Source organism: Lagopus muta, chromosome 1 (assembly GCF_023343835.1).
Source record: "Lagopus muta isolate bLagMut1 chromosome 1, bLagMut1 primary, whole genome shotgun sequence".
Lineage (NCBI taxonomy): Eukaryota > Metazoa > Chordata > Aves > Galliformes > Phasianidae > Lagopus > Lagopus muta.
In genome coordinates, this window is record NC_064433.1 from 2,173,002 (window position 1) to 2,187,866 (window position 14,865).

Genomic DNA, 14,865 nt, shown 5'->3' on the forward strand with positions numbered 1-14,865 from the left:
TCACCAAAACATTTGTTTTTTTAATTATTTGATTTCATTTATTTCATTTTTTTTTCTATTTCCAGTGAAAACATAATTCTGGGGGAAAGAAAGCAAGTTTTATGAAGTTTTCTGTCAGAACCAGGCTTCTCTAAACATTTCTGAATGCTCAGCAGTATTATTATTTTGGCTGTTTCACTGGAACTGTATGATCTGGGTCAGATCCACAAACCCACTGAGGCACTTGGCCTGAGTGAGACCACAAGGATTCAGTTTCATTGGTTTTGAGGGTATGATGTAGAAATTGAACAAGGGACAGAGAAATAGCAGGCAACCCACCTTCCTCTGCTTCCTCCACTGGATTCCAGTGGTAACTGATGTATCTCCTAGAGCTGGGAAGGCAAGACAGGACTTATATCTCCCAATCCTCTTCTAACCATCAGACCACTTTAATAAAAATATCTTAGTTCATACTGATGATTCAGTATATTTTTCTTCCAAAAGCACCAAAAAGCAGTGTCAATCTTTTTTCCTGTTGTTTCCAAAAGCTGAATATCTATGGAAAATAAAAAGTGTGTATGAATTTACAGCAGGGTTTTTATTTCCCTTATTAGGTTGCAATACAGATTAGGCAGGTCAGTGCTGTGCTGTTCAAAAGTTTATTTACCTCACACTGTGATTTCTCCTTGAAAGAGTAAGGGCAGACAAACCTTTGCATCTTCAAAAGCTCTGACACTGCTGTGATTTCTCCAAGAGAAATTTGTATATTGTTAGGTTGGCAGTGAGCTGCTCAATCCCACCAGAGATTCAGCTAATAGCTCAGGTGAGCTGAGAAGAGCTCTGGTTACTGGGATGTTTCTATACTGCATATCATTAATTAATCTACTACAGCTTGCTCTTTTTGAGCTATTGTAGATTCCTTGCTTATACAGTCCGATCGACCTGACCCTAGGGAAAATCAATTCTTGTAATGTATCTTCTTACATTTAAATTTATCTATAGAACCTGAAACAGTACAAAAGCAGTTGGGATGGAAAGAGACAAGGAAAAATGGGCAGAAAGAAGGAGAAAAAGGAAGGGGAAAACATAATAATTCTATACACGAAGGTAAGACCTTCAGATCTGTCCAACTTCAGTTTTTCCAAATTTGCACCATTATAACTGAAGAACTTGGTCTGATGCTCCAAAGGAAGACACTGAAAGCACTTCCTGTGTGTTTAATGCAAGTACAACCTGGGGGCATGTGTGCAAGTGTGAAACCCATGGCACATCTATTACAGCCTCATCTAAGGATTCTTAAGGCTTACAGAAGTCCTTGCAGTTCACACTTCAATTATTTAATCCCTGCTGTGTTGGCTGGAATACAATATCTTAAAAGCAATCCCCAATTTCCTTATCCTGTAAAAACTGCATCATTGTTATGCTTTTGTGGTTATAAAGACCAGGTTCTTAAATAGCAATGGAACGTGATAGATAATCTGATTTGATTTTCCTACAATCATAGAATTGTTAAGGTTGGAAAAGACCACTGAGATCATCTAGTCCAATCTCAACTCATCCCCATCATACCCTCTGACCACGTCCCTCAGTGCCATGTTTCTTGAAAACCTCCAGGGACAGAGACAACAGGAATAATTTCCTTAGAGATTAGGCAGACAAGAAAACATGAGGCCAAAAGGATGATCAGTGAGAGCAGAGGCTGGTCAGACTCCCTTTGGTCTCTGGGAAAATCATGGAGTGTTTCTTCTTGAGTGTATTTCTGGGCATAGGAAGGAGTATTCTTTGGAATTTCTCCAAAGAGATTGGGAGAGGTTAGCATGGATTACCCCAGCACAGATCATGGCTGACCAACTTGACCAGACTCTTCCTGGCGCTACCTTGTAGGAGCACAATAGACAGTGGATATGAAAACAAGAGTGAGTCAGACTAGAAATAACTACAATTTTGTCACAGATTGCAGTGGTAGAGGTTTCCCAGTGAGGCCATGCAGTTTCCATCCTCAGAAGTTTTCAAGATGCAAATGTTAACCCCTTTGCAGCCTGGTCTGATCTGAAGGGTGACATTGCCTTGCACAGGTTGGCATAGAGATCTCCTAAGTTTCCCTCCAGCTTGAATAATTCTGTGATTCAGAGACTCTACATATTGTAGAAGCAGCTAAGACACAGTTGTTGCCATTAAGAGAATGGCAAATCCTCCATTTTCACTTGGTGAGCCCAACATTCAGAGTCACTCTTGAGAAATAGGGATGGGGATTCACATAACGGAGAACCAAAATTTGCTGGTGTGGGAGAGGGCATTACATGGGGTAATACTATACTGTAAAAAAAAACTTGATTTGCCCATTGTTGGTAAATCTGCTTCTCTACAAAAGAATCGTGTAGATTGCAAAAAATAGGAATTGCATTAAATTCTAAGGGAGAAAATTGATTCTCTTGTCATCATTTTTACTTTCATTTGTATGTATGTATGATGAGTACTGAAACAGACCCACCAAGAGATTAGAAGTACAGGCACTATAAAAAAATTTGTTAAGACAAAGGGCAGATATGGTGAGGGTGATTTTGTAGTACAGACGGAATTGTTGGTATGAGCTGTTGAGCTGTTGGGTTATTTGTTTAAAATTGGTGAATTATTTAAAAGTGGCCAATATAACCCCCGGAGCTTTGAACAGTTGGAGTTACCATCAGCTAAGTAAAGTTATCATAGAGCACTTGTGTCTCCTGTTGTCCCATTTTCAGCTATGCCTTTTGTATGAAATGGGAAATGTGTGAAGTTACCACAGCCAGCTGAATCCATGAAAGCTTTCCTGTGATCTAGAACAATACTGGAGTAGATTAGCATGGGTGCAAGTGCTAGAGATCGGGGTAATTATGTGAAAACACAAGTTTATAATGAGAATTTGAGCATGTGATGAAGATGTTTCACACGGGTGCCTTTCAGCCCTCTCTCACCGCTTTGCACCTCTGTTTTGTTTTCATAAGCCAACTGGAGAAAAGGGATAGGAAAATCCAAAAGCTTTGCTTTGGCTCCCTTCCCTCCAACAGCAGAGGCAATGACAAACCTGAGGTGCTCCCAGCCCTCCTTGAAGGGCTGGATTGATGTCCCTGCCTTGTGGTTAGACCCAGCTGGGAGAAGGGGAATTAGGCCTTGTCTTTCAATTACTGCTGTTTTGCTCAGGGCCGCACACTGAAGCCTCCCAGCGGACAAGTCCTTCTTACTGCTTATAATCTCTGAATTGTATTTGAAAATAAAGCTTTTAATTAAAACTGGCATTTCTCAGCTTCCCACTGGCAGCCGACATCTGCCTGCAAAGAGATATCCTTTGTGACACTTGCAGTACAGAAGCCCAGTGTTAAAAAGAGTAAACTAATTCCCCCCTCTCCTGCCATCAGACGAGATGTGAAAGACAAGCTCCTCAACACTGACAGCCATTAAAAATCCCAGGGCATTGCGCAGCAGCGAGGAGCTTAACCCCACTGACCCGGCTGGATTCCAGCTCCACTATTCTCTATTTCAAATCCCCTCCTGCAGTTTCTTACTGACTTGATCCCCTTCCCACCCTGTGCTCTATCGCTACGGGGAGTGGTTGGTGCAAACAGTTCAAGAGCTGCTTGGGTGGCTCTAAGGCAATAGTGCTTTGTAGGTGGGCCATTCCCCATGCGCCCAGAAATAATACAGTGCCATCTTTTTGCAATATTCTGACCGGAAAACAAATGTCACAAAAAAATTTTGTGCCCAGGGCAAGATTTGGCAGAATCTTCTGCAGCTGTCATGGCCCATTTCAAGCCAAAGTCCTGGTATAACCTAAGCATTTCAGTAATGCCATCTGAATGATCTTTCTTAATTAACATTCATGGATGTAGAGAGTCTTAACAATACTGGCAAGGTTCTTTAAGGGTATCAAATTCACAGTGATAAAATCGAATCCTTTTATAACATCTTTTGAGTCAGATGGGAGACTTTTTGTGTTTTAAGTGAGGATCTTGATATGTAAATTAATTTTATTACATCTCTTTCTCCAGGGGTCCTGAGGGCAAGGTTTTTCCTCTGTCTGCTCACAGTCGTGTAGCCTGATGAGGGCACTTGTCCTCCTCCCTGCAGCAGGCAGTGCTTCAGGCATTTTTTGCACCAAATCTGTCATGTGCAGTGTGATCCTAGTGAGGGAAAGCTTGAAGATGGCAGATTGGAACTCCTTATTGGTAATATCTCTGGCACGTTGGAGGTCTGTGTTGTGAGTTTTACAGCAAGTTTCATGATTTCCTGGAATTCCATCCACCAACAAAACATGATGTGAAATACTGTGGATTCAAAACCAGAAAATCAAAATCAAAATCTCTCCTCCTCCAGCACTGATAATCCCAAAGTGCCATGAAAGTCAAGGGAAAAACAACAGATAGAAAACAAATGTGGCCTCAGGAGTTTGCTCATAAATTTATACAGCAATAACACTGCATGGAATAGCCTCAGATAAGATATTAAAATCCAGAATTGTCTCTGCTATTGTATTATTTCTACCTGATACAACAGAGATTACCCTGTAGTTATTTTATGTTTTTAGCATATCTTTTGCTCCCACCATTACATATTTAATAGCTCTAATTTATCACTTTAATATTGAGTTGTTTTGGCTCAGATGTTTGGACTATGAACTGAATTGCACCTACAAAATAGGAACCTCAGCGCACTTTCATTCGAGATTCATACCGAAGACAGACACTCCATACTTACACCTGCAATGCCTTGTGCTACAGTAATTACTTATATCAAGAGAAGATTCAGTACCCCTTCTGTGAACTAGTGCTATGTGGCACCAGCTCAGCCTAAAATTGTTATTTTCATTCCCTAAGCTTTAAAAGCTTAAGAGATCAAGGCTTCAGCATGCCAGGTACCCTACAGACATAAGGAAGGGACAGAGCACCTCAAAATACAAATGGGCAGACAGTGAAAAGAGGCCCCAGCATCTCATGCCCCATTCAATGCTCTGTGCATTGCTGCGTTCTTCTTGATGCTAACACACAAGGTAGCCAAGAGATGAGTGCCCTGGAGTGGAATTTATCTGCCCTGACTTGGGTACGCAAGTATCAGATGGCTACATTTAAGTTAGTTACACCAGGTTCCCCTTATAAACAGAGGAAAGCAAGAGGCCCATCCAGAGGACAATGTATTGCATCTTAAAAACAGATGTCTAGGACAGCTTCAGAGAGCAGACACCTATTTCCACTGCTGTCTCTGTGCTGGAGTATGGATATACAGTGCACAATCCATTTCACTGTGCCTTTCCTATTAGGAGAGCAAAGACAACTCATCTGTCTTCAGTTTCAGCACATAGCCTCTGCCAACAGCCAAGCTTTGTCTGTGATGACTGGCTCTCTAAGCCAGGAAAAACCATTAGGAGTCTTTCCAGCCTTGGTTGTACTGGCTACATTTGTGTAGGAAGCCCAATAACCTTGTTTAGCCTTTTCCCTTAAAACTGCTTCTAGAACACTGCATTCAACTTCTGCCATGGTGATGACATCTGCTTTAAGCCAGCCAACCTCAATATCTGGAGATAGTGAGGGTATGTGGAGAGCATGAGAAGTGACACCAGACCAAGAGAATCTGTGTACAACAGAAGCTGGGGATGCTAACTCATAGCCTGAACAGTGTTGTGTTAACAGTGCCAAGGAGAAATTGAAAGAATAGCATCAGCATTTCAGGAATACCTGAACTTCTAAAATCATGACAGGGAAATTGTGAAGCATGAAAATGAATCACGTTGTGGTGCTGCTTAGCAAACTGAGACCAGACTGCTTTCATCCTCATCCTAAGAGCCAGGTCATTATGAGAAGGTAGGGACTTCAGCTGGCTGTGAGCACAGTGCAAAAAATTGTCATAGCTTCAGTCCCACTGGCTGTAGGTGATTCAGACATGAATGCAGACATGAATCACTGTGAGGGACTTGGGGAGTCCAGCTACAGGTCTAATGTGCCAAACCAGTACTTCAGTGTAGACAACAGCATCAGAGTAAGAAAGAACATTTCAAGGGCAAGGCAATTTTGGGCCCCTCAGTACAAGAAAGACATCAAGGCCCTGGAGCACGTCCAGAGAAGAGCAACAAACTGTGAAGGCTCTGGAGCGCAAGAGTTATGGGCAATGGCTGAGGGAACTGGGATTGCTCAGTCTGGAGAAGGGAAGGCTCAGAGGAGACCTTATTGCTCTCTACAACTGCTTGAAAGGAGTTTGTGACGAGATGGGAGTAATAGGAATAGGATGGGAGGGAATGGGCTCAAGTTACACCAGGGGAGGTTCAAGTTGGATATTAGGAAAACTTTCTTTTCAGAAAGGCTGTTTGGGCACTGGAACAGGCTGCCCAGGGAGGCGGGGAACTCACTGTCCCTGGAAGTACTCAAAAAACATGGAGATGTGGCACTGAGGGCATGGTGGGGCTGGATTGATGATTGGACTGGATGATCTTAGTGGATTTTTCCAACCATAACGATTCTATGATGAGCAGTGCCATGTCTTCCTGGTCTTCCTGCCTTGGGTCTCTTCACACTGAAAAGCAGCACACTGGAAAAAGAGATGAGAATTGATACTATCCCAGTGGAAGATCCAATAGAGAAACCACATGAATCTTGATGGAAGAGACTTGGCCATCTCTCGTACCTGTCTACTGAGTGGACATATCTGCAAAAAACAGTCTGTTCCTCCATATTCAACAAACTGTGGCCTGTGGCCTGTTCTGTAATAGTCTTGGCAAAAAGTTCTAGTATCTTTCTGACTTAGGCATTTCCCAAAAGGACTTGAGTGAGAGAAGGAAGAACTATATTCTCTCGAGGCTCTTCTGAAAAATCATACCCTTAAAATGTTTTGAGTTCCCTGAACAGCAAATGTGATAGAAGTGGACATTTCCCCACGGGATGTGATGCTTCAGGCCTGAGCTGTCTTTCAGTGAGGGTCATTTCATTAATTCAGCCTCACTCTGCTACACTCAAGATTTTCTGCATTCAGAACAGGGCTCTGTGCTTATTCTAGACAGCCATTAAGAGAAAAGAAGAGTAATCCAAATTTGTATGAAGATCTGAACAGAGAGAACCTGAGTTGCATTTAAAAAGTGAAGTACAATCAGCATTTCTACTAGAAATCAAAATATAACTCATGAAGTCTAAATCTTTCCTCACACTCAGCTGTCCGTGGAAATAGTAACATTCACTTCTGCAAGTTCCCAGTGATTGACTGGCAGTGAAAATCAGACAGAAGAACTGGCCTTAGGCTGATTTGTGAGTTAGAACATGAATGATTGAGTGAAAGTTGTCAAATATCTTGCTTGCAAGTGAGTACAAACAAACAAGTCTCATATTTCTTCCCATCTGATGTGCAGAAAGTCACATAACACCAGAGAAAAGGGGTTATGCCTAGGAAAGCTTATTTTTTGTATAATGATTTAAATTGCTTTATTGACGAGTCAATAATTAACATTAATTAGGAATTTTGGAATATTAGACTTTCAAAATATTAATTGGAATTACAGATTCCGGGCTTTCACAATTTCAATCTGCTAACAAATTATTGGCTCCATCTTTATTGTGTATATATTTCTATATATATCTATATTTCTCCCTTTTTTTTTTTCTCTCTTTTTCCATAACAATAGTTTGGAAGGAGAGTAGCCTGTTCTGGGTTTCATTCCCTTAGGGCTGAGAGCTCAAGAAGCTGATTTTGTTTTGCCCTGCAGCATAATTTCCAGCCCTGAGCTGGCTTTGAGCTCAACCAAGTACAGCTCTGAGGGTATCTTAAACTATCTGTCTTTGACTTGGCTTCACCAGTAATACTGACCCTACATCTTGCAGAGCAAAATTTTCTTCTACAGACAACAACATTATTAAGAAAATATTCACCACTTGATTTTCAAAAGGGAATCAAACACTCCTCTCTCCTCTCTTCTATCTCAGCAGCACCCAGGGCTGAAGAGATGCAGGAATTTCTCTGCCCCTGACAACACTGTCCCTGAGAACAAAACGAAGTGTAAGCTGGTTGCCAGTGTCATCTCCAAGATAATCAACTATTGACTTAATTAAAAAAATCCTTTTAAGTGATTCACGGAGATAATTTTTTTTTAAGTGTTCCTCATTTGTAATTATTATTTCACTTGTGAATCTTGCACACTCCATTGAAAATGCCATATGGAAAACAAATTAGTTTGCTACTGTGACTAATGTTTACTGCCACTTCTGCTCTGAAGTTTTGGGCCAAGTTTTTAAATCATCAGACCTTTCTCTGGCAAAACTGCTGGTGGGACTGGTCTGTACAATTAAAGCCAGAATTTAAGTAAAAGCAGTGCAGTAGGAAATGGCAGCATGCCTAATCTGGTCACCAAGAGCAATCGAGGTATGTAACAGCAGGCAGATCTTTATTTAAGCAGTTGCCTGAAAGTATTTTATATGCTAAATATGATGGAATTTAAATTGCACTGCTTTCCATGGGAGAGGGATGATATAGCCTGGTTGCATCATGTTGCTGATTACGGAGAGCGTCACACTCTCTTAGGACCTTCACAACCTTGCAAGTCATTTGTACTTTTCCTTAGCTCAGGCTCTCAATTTGGAATAATACCATACTCTAGTTCTGAAATATGATTTCCTTAATTATACACTCATACTGCACCTGTCACTCCTGTCTCATATATTTCCCCTCCCCTTTGCTGTTCCCTGATCCTCCAGGGTAACAGTAAGCACATTTTTTTCCTTGCAGTATTGCCCTTAATTTCACTGAGTGTAGGAGTTACTCGTACAGAATAGTGACTCTCAGGGTTATACTCTTCTCTTTTTTGAAGTCTGGCTTTAAATTGGATTTTCTCGCACCTTCTGCTGTTTTCTCAGTGTACTCTGTACTGTTTCCCAGCAGTCAGTAGTACAAGAAATTCATTTATTGTCAAGGATTGGCCTTATACTGCACATATTTGCTCAGATAGAAGTCGTCGGCTCGCCTTCCGGCCATGTACAGAAGGTTATCGCAATAACTGTAAAGAATGGGATTTTACTTTTCCTTTCAAATGAACACTTGAGTTCTGTGGAATTGGAAGGGGCCGACTAGATATGAATGCGTGAAGCAGGCCAGAGTTTTTGGCTCCTCAGCTCTGGGTATCTAATGAAAGTTTTGATTAAAGTTGCTGTGGCTGAGTCCTGCATGAGCAAATTCTGTTCTAAGCACCATATGGAATTCCCATTGGTGAGAGCTCACGCGGAGGATGCCATGAGAATCTGTATTAAAAAAATACCGATTGCTAACAGAGATCAGAAAGGAGGACTTGGCTCTGTTGAGCAAAACACTTAGTCATCCAAAGATACGAGTACAAAGTACTGAAGGGTGTAGGAGTTGCTTAGGACTGAGGACTTCAGGGTTTGGACTGTTTGTATCATTATTATGTATTATTTATTAATAATAGTAAATCTAATCACTACTTGGAGGACAGGACAGTTGGCAACAGTAACTCTATTAGCCAAAATCATGAGTGTTTCAAAACACCATCTGTTGATGGTTACCTCTAAGCAATGAAAATAGAAACCAAACTGACATCGTGATTTACGATGGAGCAATCCAGGACTCAAGGATTCTGGCTGAGGACACACAGTTGGGCATAGACTTTATTACTTAAAGGACAACTGCTTTTTACTGTTCCCATTTATTTCTGTGTGGATGGACGTCTTGGCTTCTTTTCCCCAATAGTCTTGTAAATTACCTCATTTTTGTCACATACAACCATTTGTTACTAATCCTAAGTAGAAGAATAGGACAGAAGTGTCCCTTTTGCATCACCAAATGTATCTCCCAATTATCACAGGCAACCACATCATACGGAGTGGAAAGTATTCTGCTACATCTACCTGAGCAATCTTTGAAATCAAAGTAGACATCTACATTTAAGGTTTCCATCCCAGAGCAAAGCCTAGTATTTAAAATATAGGGCACAACACATATCAATTTAACAGAAAACCCTGTTAATGTTGCAAAGTAAAGCACTTGAAAATTAGGGAATGACAGATTGATTGTTGCCATGGAGAAGTTCTTGAGAGCATTAATCACTGACTTGAGTGCTGGGATTGAATAGTGTGTAGAAAAGAAAGCACGTGGCCACACACAGAACCACAATGTGAAAGCAAAATATCACATAGCTGCTCATTAGAGGAGTACCATTATCCTGCACACTGAAGGTAGGTGTCCTGTGCAAAGGAACAGTATGGGATCACATAATTAACATTCTACATCATGCATATGCACAGTGAATGTTCTGAGAGCTTGCTGGCATCTCTGAACATTTGAGCACTTGACTATGAAAGTTTGTTCTTTTATGCAGTTGTGGTTGAATGAAAAATCTGCATTTATTTCTCCTAGAAAAGATGTGCACTGACAGAAGATTTGTTATAGTTTGCACTGCTTCATTTCAGCCCAAGGGTCCTCATTTACAGTGGAAGGAGGGCAATGTTCAGACTACAGAAAGCACGGTTAACAGCCTGGAGATTTGGGTCATGGCTTCACTGTAAGGCAGGTGAGCAACTTGTGGGGCTCTGGGTCTGCTCCCTTGGGATTTCGGGCAGGAAACCTTGTGCAGCACACCATAGAGCTAGAGAGAAAAGTAGAGCAGGGCTGGGATGAAGATGTGCACCAGCCTGGATGTACAGGATGCTCCACAGAGCATCTTCCCACAGTGAAAACGCCGAGGTCCTCTCTGCTCTGACACAAACACGCTGTGTGATATTGAGGAAGACACTCTTCTGTTCTGCACCTCAGCTTTTCTATCTTTAAAAAAGGGTAACAGTGCTTAACCTTCCAAATGTCTTCGCGAGCAATGGGTAAAAATATATTTAAGCTCAGTATGTTATATGGATGCATTTATAAAGTAATTCAGAATTTTTCAAAATAGCAATCTACATTTTAGATGGCCATTTTTGTTTCTCTCTCCCTGCTTTGTTCCTTATTTACCATTTTAATTGATTAAAAAAAAAACTTACTCTTTTACTGCTCATTTATGTGAGCATTGGCTGCCCTTTACACACCAGTCACGTTTAATATTCCCAATTTTTATTTATCTGTTATTTACAAACTGCCTAATCAAACAGATTAACAAGCAAGACTCAAAACAAGACAAAAGATCCTGTGTTAGTCTCTTACTGAGTAAATAATCTGCTTGGGTCATGTATAATTAATCAATCTGCAGTTTCACAGTCAACCATTCCTGTCCATCCTGGCAAACAATACAGTGCTCTACATTTTGTTGTGGTCACCTCTGCTGCAAAAAAACTTAGCAGAATGACTCTCTGGAGAAGGTAGAGAACTGTCAGCACAAACTGGAGACTACTGGGGTGTATGAGTGGAAGGGCCAATGTGTGACCACTGTTCCCTCTGCTAGATTGAGTCGAACTCTGTGATGGACCAGACTTATTGTAACTGCCCACACTGGATGCTCTGGCCTCTGTCAGAAGGAATAAAGCTTGACAGAAACTGGTGTGACAGGTTGCTTTGAGGCCTCAGCCTCAAATGAGAGCCTCAGCCAGCTTGCATTTCTGAAAGTCACACTTTCAGCACAGGCTGAGGGGCTTAACCATGGCAATATCATAATATGGTTTCCTGAGTTACACTCTCTTGTTTGCGTAGGATGACCCCACACAGATCTGAGTAGATACCTCACTTTCCAAAGCAGTGTGAGAGTTTGTTCCCTATTTTCTTCTTCCATGTGCCTGTGATAGGCAGGTAAGTTGATAGAGAAGTCCTAGCAGTCACAGGCATAGTTTTTTAATCTCAAGTCATTAGATCACCTACTTTGACTGATGCCATTCACAAATGCTATTCATTCAGTTTCAACCACTTAACCATTTACAAATAACTTCTGCCTTTCTGATGAAGAACTTGTGGTGCACACTCAGGTAGGGGCCAGAAGGTTCGCCTCCTCCTGAGAGTTTGTCTCAGTTCGTTGTGGATCTGTTCTGCAAATTGCATGACTTAACATCCATTTGCTATTATACTTTATTCTCTTAGATTGAAAAGCTCCAATATTTTCTCTTTGTAAAGTGCTTAAGCACTACAATCAAATTACCTATCAATCTTCTTCGTGTCAAGATAGAAACATCAAACTCTCTGATTCACTTTCAAGCTTTGTTTTAACCTTTTAATTGTTTCCTGGACTCTCATCTGTCCTGCCTCTACTTTGGAATACTTCAAAATTTTGGGGGCAGAATGCCATTATTTGTGTTACTCACCCTATATGCAGAGGTAAATTCACTTCTTTACATAGTTACACCACTCATGAATTGTTTAATCTCCTGTTTAATTATGATGGCACTTCACTAACTTAGCTGACAGCCTCCTTGAAGATTTACTACCGGAAAAGTAAACAGTGTAAATGGAATACCCTGGATAGCAAATAGAGGACTTTTCCCCATTGATTCCCACAGACTATGTCTTGTTTAAAGCTACTATAATGAGATAAAGGGAATGCAGGTACTTTTCAATTAAATAAAAATAATCTCCTTGGGGGAAATTCTTCAAGACCATTGTGTGAAGAAAGAATCTAATGCTACTCCATTTTCTTTTTGGATACATGAAATTAAGATCACTTGAAGAACAAAATACTTCTAGCTTCAGGCAATTTCCAGCTACGTGGTGTTGATCATTTTTCCTTCAGTATCACTTGGGGCATTAGATTTAACCAAAGGTTTACATTTCTCCCAGATATTAACCATAAGATTGAGGCTAGTTCACTTGGGATGAGTTTCCCTGTGGAAATGACTATAGGAAGAGTTTCAATGAAGTTAGTATTCAGAACTGCTAAGTATTGCTTTTTCTCTTGAATACCAACCTACTAAGAATAGCCTTCCATTTTGGAATAGTTCTGCATGCATCCTGTGTTTCATACTTGTCTTTTCCTTTTGGACTATGTCAAACAATATAATAGGCATGCCAAATAAGCTTTTATAAAGGAAGAAACAAGGTCCTTTTAGTAGCTGTGTTGATGATATTCCAACACACAATGACTTCTCCAATGCTTACTGGAGGGATTGGGGATCATGGAATCATAGAATGACTTGGGTTGGAAGAGACCTGAAAGATCAATTAGTTCCAGCCTCCCTGCTATGGGCAGAGTTGCCAGCTACTAAATCAGGCACTAGATCAGATTGTCCAGGGCCTTATCCAACACCTTTGAACACCTCCAGGCATGGGGTGTGTACAGCTTTCCTGAGCAACCTGTTCATGTTAAGGTTTTGGGCTGAGGCTGAGTTCTTCAGCATCGGAAAGTTCACATATCATTTGGGATTTGCAGTGTTGTGTGTCTCTACAAAGCTCACCATAATCATCCTCTTCCTACTTGCTTGCTCTGCCCACTGTTCAGGCCTATTCTGTGACAAGGTGCCTGCCTAGGTGGTGAGGAAGCATAAATAATATGCAGAAGTATCAGGTAACTGTTTTCCAGAGAGGAATTGTACATTTCAGCCCCAAAAAGTTGAAGTAGCAGAGGAAGCATCTAATGATATGATGGAAGAAGAAGTGAATATTAACTGAGATTACTTCAAATCTCTCTCTCTTCAGGCAGAGCAGAAAGAATAGATAATGATCAAAAAAACCTGCTTCTGAAAATGCAGCTCCCAGCCCTTGTGACTCAAGCCCCAGTGGAGCGAGGCCACAGAGACTATCAATGCTGAGTCCTCTAGCCCTTGATGCTCTCTGCAGGAGGCACTTGAATGTGTCTAAGATGATGCTACAGCCCAGCCAAGTTTTCTGATGAATAACTCCATAGGGGGCAGAGGCCTGCTGAAGGTCATGAAACGTTTCTGCTGACATTGATGTTAAATACTAAATCCTTCTGCTTTTGTACCAAAGCAGCTTGAACCCAGTTCTGTGCTGCAGTCCCAGCCACTTGTCTATTTATGAAGGCAAGTGCAATGAAGCTGGCACAGAAGACCACCTCTGATAGGCAAACCCTGTCTTCAGCAATCACCTGAATCCATGAATCTCTTTGTGACATCCAGTACAATCCAGATAAACTTCCTCTACTAAGAAATTAATTTTTGTATTCCCTTAGACCTTCCTGCGTATTAAAGAGACAATTTCAGGAAAAACAACAATCCAAAAGACAAAAACAAAAAGCTTTTCTCTTTGCCCTGCATTGCCAGAAGCATCTTAATTTATTAAAAAAAAAAAAAAAAAAAAAAAAAAAAAAAAGCAGATAAAACTGAATTTTCATTCTCTATAGGCTTTTAGAAATTGAAGTGAGGCTTCAATTTCTGTGCCAGACTTCAAGACCTTTCTGTATGTCCAAATATATTTGTTTCTTCCAAGTATTTTTACTGTTCTTATTCTCTGTCCTGCAGACCCTGTCACATTGATAATGTAGCCTATTAATGTGTAGTAAATGTGATTTTTAGCAGCAGTCGAAGCCCATGGGCTTTGTGCTGACCCAGCACTGCAGCATCTCAAGATAGCTAGGCTTGCTGTGGGCTGAGCTGGGTGTCCTCATGATCACAAATGTCCCCTGCCCAAGGGACGCAAGCATGAGCTCAGTGGCCAAGGGCTGGGAAATGGGGCAGCTCTGACACTGGCACTGGAGATCAGGGGAAAGGGCAGGAGGTGGGAGGTGGGAGAAGATGCTGAAGGTGGCTTTGGGGATTCAAGAATGAGAAGGCAGAAACCTCACTCTGGCATCATAGTCTTTCCAAGGAAGGCCTTAGGGTGGAAATGACTTGTAATCCTATCCCTTGACTTGGCTCAAGGGAGACTGAACCTGTCAACCCTGGGATGCAGAAGAATGTTGGCAGCATGAGCATCACACCAGAGATTAGGGGAATGGAGCAAAAAGGCTTTTCTGTATAGCAGTTCAAACTGCATTATTGATGAGTCTTCAAAAATATTAACTTG